The sequence below is a fragment of the Microcebus murinus genome, chromosome 11 (genome assembly GCF_040939455.1).
Source record: "Microcebus murinus isolate Inina chromosome 11, M.murinus_Inina_mat1.0, whole genome shotgun sequence".
In the NCBI taxonomy this organism is placed as follows: Eukaryota; Metazoa; Chordata; class Mammalia; order Primates; family Cheirogaleidae; genus Microcebus; species Microcebus murinus.
Window position 1 is genome coordinate 21,456,434 of NC_134114.1, and position 6,504 is coordinate 21,462,937.

A 6,504-nucleotide genomic window follows, 5' to 3' on the forward strand; every position below is an offset into this window, starting at 1 on the left:
GAATATTATTCAGCCTTAAGAAAGAAAGAGATTCTGACACATGTTACAACATGGGTTAACCTTGAAAACATTATGCTAGGTTAAATAAGCCAATAACTAAAGAATGAATATTGTATGATGCCACTTATATTAGATAACTACATTAGATAGTCAAATGTATAGAGACAGAAAATAGAATGGTAGTTGCAAGAGGCTGGAAGGAAGAATAATGGGAACTTATTATTTAATGGGTATGGAGTTGCAATTTGGGAAGATGAAAAAGCTCTGTAGGTGGATGATAAAGATGGTTGCAGAACAATATGAATGTACCTAATGCCACTGAACTGTATATTTAAAATTTTTAAAATTATGTGTGAATTATGTGTTATATATATTTTACCACTACAAAAAATAGAAAAAGAAAAGGAAGCATAGGTTTTCCTTCCCCACTGCCACACAGAGATGTGTGGCAAAGCCAGGGTACTCATATGGCCAGGCTAATTTTTCATGGAAAGAACTGCCCCCTAGTTATTCTTTACCTTTATAGTTGAAAATTTAAAACTTGTCACTTTGGAATAAGCAGACTGCTTGGTGCCAAGAAGCATGAATATGGGTTTCCAGCTGCCTACAGGAGTTATGTGAGCAAACCGGTTTATAAAAGAGATATTGTGAGACCTATGGGATTTTATAGAAAATTGTCAGAAAATAAAGCCACACTTCCCATGGGAATAACTAAGTAGTTTCTCTTTTTAGAGGAAAAGGAGGCTGTGGTCCCCGCAGACTCATTGTCCAATTTTCTGAGTAAGCTCGTGAGTCTCTTCTGCGCATTGTACTACATGAAGACAGGAATTGTTTTCCATGGGGAAACATGGCAGGTGGGCTAACTTGAAATTTTAAAATTATAACTTCTTGCCAAAATAACACATGAAGACACTAATCAACTCAACATTTTTCCCATTCTTATCTTATTTACCTTTGTTTCTCTCTTCTCTTGATTTCTATAACAATGTAAACTCCAAATTTTCCTTCTATCTTTCTGATTGCTCCTGCTAGCAAATTCTGTCTAATAAACAGGCCATAAACATGAATATTTATTTCTTATTAATTCTTATACTTTTCTTTTTTATGCTACAATTATATTTATAGATTTAAATATTTTAAAAATTATAAAGATATATTTATTCAAAATGATGGTTTAAAAATGATATTAATTAATAAAATGATACATCTCAGATCTCTGGGACTTAAAAAATAAATGAAATGAAAGAAATCTACAAATGGAAGAGAACAGGAAAGTAAGAAGAATAAACAAGAAATAAGAAAAAAATTTAGGCACAAGGCTAATAAAATGTACTGGCTGAGAAAACAGATCAAAAAGAACAAAAAAAGTCTCCTTTCTGAAGAGATATTGAAGACTTAAAATTTTGGAGCTAAACGATCCATAACAATTGTATTCAGTCATTAAAGATGGGGATTTTTTTTTTTTAATGCAGTGATAGAAAACTGGAACACTTACAAAGAATAGAACAGCAGACTTTTCAACAGAAATGTGAAATTCTTAAGGCAAGTCATTCTCACAGTTTGTCTCTAGGACCAACAGGACGAGCATCACCTGGGAACCTGTTAGAAATACAAACTCTCATGACCTACCCATACCCACTGACTCAGACACTGAATCAGCAATACATTTTAACAAGCTCTACAGATGATCCCTGTGTGTGCTAAAGTTTGGAACCATTGCTGCAAGACAACGAAGTCTTTACCTACTTACTAGAGCCAGAGATGTTTACTAATGGATTGGTATATTTCTCAATATTTCAATTCTAGTTTATAATACAGATATGATAGGAGGTAATATATTCATTTTTTAAAGATTACTCATATAGTATTAAGTGAAGATGGTTTACTCATATAGTATTAAGTGAAAATGGAAAGTTTACTCAATATGGAATTTTTATACTCTAGATAAAAAGTACTAAGGACTTAGTATAAAGGGGTAATTGGAAACTCTCTGTACTTTCTGCTCAATTTTTCTGTTAACCTAAACTACTCTAAAAATAGTTGTATTCAATAGAGAGAACAATAGGAACAATAGAGAGATTAGCATGGTCCCACCACAAGAATGACACACGAATTTGTGAAGCATTGCATAGTTTTATAGAGAAAGGTTGGTTAATGAGTACAAAACTACAGTTAAACATAAGGAATAAGAAATAGTGTTCAGTAGTACAATAAGGTGATTATAGTTAAAATGAATTTATTGTATATTTCAAAGTAACTGGACACATAGACTTGTTCTCAACACAATGAAATAATAAATTCAGATAATTGATATGCAAATTACCCAAATTTGATCATTATGTTTTATAATCTTGTTTGAAAATATCATATGTACCTCATAAAGATGTACAACTTTTATGTATACATAAATTATTTTCAAAATTCTGTTAATTCTGTTATTTTAAAAATAGAAGGGGGTTCTGGTGGTAGATTAGAAGTAGCTGGCTTAATGCTGCTCTTATGGAGAGGATCAAAAGTGGCAAATAGATATCTACTCTTAGATCAATTGCCTGAGAAAAAACACCAGCAATCTACAAGAGGAGTCAAGAATGAATTGAAGAACATAGAAGTGGGAAAACCTGCTCAGAGGACTGAATATAATTAGAGAAGGCCTCAAACATGGGAAAGGGAAAGAAGAGAGAATCCCAGGCTCCATGCTACCCCTGATGATATAGCAACTGGAGTGATTGTAAGGTCTCCCGCTGACCCTGCTGGGTGAAGAGGTGGCAGAAAATCCAGGTGTTCACATGTACCTCATGAGCAGGTTACATATACCCCTGATACTACCTCTGCTGCTACTGAGAGTCATAAGCAGACAGGAGACCATGCATGAGCTTGATGCCTGCTTCTGTGTCTTGGGTGATCCCAATCAACTGCACTTCCTGAAGGACATAGGTGAAGCACATGCCCATAGCCCTTGGTGGCCACTGCCTGTGTTGGGGTGGCTGGACCATTGCTGTAGCAACCGTCAGGAGGCCCCAAGTAGGGAGAAAGCCAGCATAGCTGCTATCTTTCAAACTGGGTAGACTGCATGTCACAAACCCATGCTGTCCCACATAGAAATCCTAGGCTACACATCCTGCTCTGTCTCTGTGTCTCAATCCATGACCACCCCAGCCTGCCTGTGTGAGAACTGTGCCCCACAGCCCTGCTCCATCCTGCACTGGTGCCTTGCCCCATGGGCCTGTTCTATTCCAGTTCCCACTCAACCCTGTGCCTGAGCAGTGACCTGCTGGCCCTCTATGCACCAGGGGCCCACACTGTTTGTCTTTGTGGGACCTCTACACCCTGCGAGCCTACTCCACTTTTAGGACCCAATATACCCTACACACCTGCTATCCCCTGCATATGTGCTGCACCCTGCAATCCTAGCATTTTGGATGTCCAAGCCTTAGAATAAGTAGACAGTGGCCAGTGGACCTCCTGCATCCTGAGCACATGTCCCATCCTGGCAGCCAGCCATACCTAGCCTGTGAACCTTGCATGGAGCCTGGCCCTGCCACAGTGGCCCAATCACAACCACAGAGAAACAGCAGAGATGCAGCAGAATGGCAGTATTAAAGGCTAACAGTGCATCAGCTCCTCTCCTGCTTGGCCAAGCTTCTGGAGTAGGATCAAAGGCTGCTGTCCAGGAAATCATCCCTATCTTCACATAGTAACAAAGGTTCTGGAAGAGGAGGACAGTTGTACCATATCTACTATCTGTTTTGAGCTGAGAAGTGGTCCAAGATAAGAAAGAACCAACATAAAAACTCTAGCAATATGAAAAAAAACAAGCTGTCTTGACACCTCCAAAGGATCACAATAGCTCTTCAGTAATGATTATGGATGACAATATGAATGGAGTTGAGGACTTGAGAGTCATCTCAAAGAAACCAAAAAAATAATTCATACCAGGAGCAAAAAATTCACTAAAGAGAGAAACAACATCAGAAAATAAATGACAAAAATTAAAGAAATGAAAGAGTCATTCAGTAAATTCAAAATACAGCAGAAAGCTTTAACACCAGACTAGACCAAGCAGAAGAAAGAATTCAGAGCTTGAAGACAAGATTTTAAAAAGTCTAATCAGTAAAAAATGTAGAAAAAAAGAATAAAGAAGAATGAACAATCATGGTGAAAAATATGGAATTATACAGAAGGAACAAATATAAGAAGTATAGGTATCCCTGAGGGACAAGAAGAAAAAGCAATAAGATTGGAAAATCTATTTGAGAGAATAATAGAGAAAAACTTCCCTGGTGTCGCAAGAGGTTTAGATATCTAGATATGAGATGGTCATTGAAAACTTAGAAGATTCACAGCAAAGAGGACACCATCATCACTTGTAAGATTCATAGCAAAGAGGACACCACCATAGAGTCTTATCAGCCTAAACAAAAATCAAAGTGAAGTACAAAATCCTACAAATTATGAAATGAAAGCAACAGTTACGTACAAAGGAAAACCCATTAGACTAACAGCAGACCTCTCAGCAGAGACCATTCAAGCCAGAGGAGGTTGATGTTCCATTTTTTGTCTTCTTAAGCAGAATAGCTTAAGAATTCTTGAACCAGGGGGGTGGAGCAAGATGGAGGACGAGAAACACTGCCAGACAGAGTGTCTCTGCAGAAAAGACAGATTCTAGCAGAAATTAGAAAAAAGAAGCAAGAAGACAAGCATACAGCAGACGAGGGCCGGAAGGAGGGGTACCTGAGACCTGGGAGACTCCACGGGAGGAGGCTGCGGAGGAGAACTGGAGGCTGAGACCACCGGAGCAGCCCAGAGACCAGCGGCAAGGGTAGGTGGATTTGCTGTTTCCCCTCCCCTGCATTTGGGACTGCTGGTGGGCTCCCCAGCAGATGGAGAGACCTACGGACACCAGCCTAGAGATGGCCGCCGCCAGCCAGCGGTGAGCCTATAGCAGACGTGGCACCAGGTTCCCAACTTCCTCCGGGCACCTCCGTGTGCACAGACCCGAGCTGCGCGGCAGGCGCCATATTGCCTCCTCCTCCCCTCCGCCGACCCTACCCGCGGCTGCCCAGAGAGACAATACAGCCACCAGCCGGAGGCACCTCCAGGGAACGGGACCTTCCCTTTTGGGACCCTACAACTGACTCAGGGGAACTCAGACTGTGAGCTCCCTACCCGCCCGCCCTCCCAGGTGCTCCTGGCACCGTGTTCCCAGGAGAACAGTGCCGACTCAGAGGCTGAGAGACATAGACCCAGCTTGGGTTCCCTGTGTGTGAATTGGGACCAGAACTCCTCTCCCTGGCGGGGATGCAGTTTGAACTCTGGGACTCAGAGGTCGGACCTGCAGACCAGATCCCCTGCACCGAGGGCTAGCATTGCCTGGGGCACAGAAGGGTTACACGTGAACAGCCTACTGAGGTGTGTGTGCTTTCAGGGGCAGATCAGCATCCTAGAGGGCAACCCTCCTCCCAGGAGGAGGCCGTGCGCCCAGCCCAGGTGGCGTTCCTGTGCAGGGAACCTCCCCGCTGGCATCACAGTCAGGGGAGGCCTGGTGGCTTGTGGTCTGGCCTGCTAGCAGAGGCCCAGGAGTAGCTGCGGAGTTGGGAAGGGTGGAAAGAATCGAGGCCCACTCCAGACTGCGGGTCTCAGACAGTAACACCCCCACACACAAACTTTCTGGCTGAGCAGGACCATTCCAGCCCTGCCCCGACAGCTTTCCCTGGAAGCAGAGAAGAGAACTTTGACCCCTGCTAACTGCCTGAGGGCAGGCTTACCCAACCCAGCTCTGCCCAGAACAAGAGCTGATAATAGGACACAAAATCAACACCATAGCCTGTTCCTCCAAGCAAACGCCACCTACTGACAGGGAAGCATCTTGCAAAGCCTTTCCACGGCACCCACTGACTCAATATAAAGGGAGTGGTCCAATCTCACCCACAGACACCACCTAACGCCTCAGAAACTAAACTGTTCTGGTGATGGGTATGATGAAAGCCCTGACTTCAGCATAACAGTTTACCCACATAACCAAAAACATTTGTACTCCCTATATTTTTTGAAATAAAAATATGAAAAATAAAAAATAAAACATACTGCATTGTAATCTGTCAATGCAATACCTTTGGCAACTTGAATGGACTCTTAATAAAGAAACATCATTTTAAACATTTATTCATTTTTACACATATATAGGTATGTATAATACAGTTTTATATTCAAAAATATATCCTTCTGTTCTAGAATGATGGTTGGGATATTAAACCTTGATGAATTTAATGGATAAAGTTTGAATTACATTAATTGGTAGTACTAAATTGTCTCACTGGACATTTTAGCACTGTTATTATTATTATTGCATATTGCCTTTATTTTGTAGAAAATGTTTTGCCAATTGTCTTTGGCCATTTTATCAGAAGAAAAACATAACTGTTATAGGCTTAACAATATAAAATATAACTATATATACTCTAAAATAAACACATTATAATGGGCAAAAGGGTGAAATTTCCATTT

The 6,504-nt window shown here is 41.1% G+C and overlaps 1 pseudogene; it reads left to right on the forward strand.

Annotated features, from left to right (window-relative positions):
- The first annotated feature begins 2,039 nt into the window (after positions 1–2,039).
- Positions 2,040–2,136, forward strand: LOC142874181 (uncharacterized; annotated as a pseudogene).
- The last annotated feature ends 4,368 nt before the right edge of the window (positions 2,137–6,504 follow it).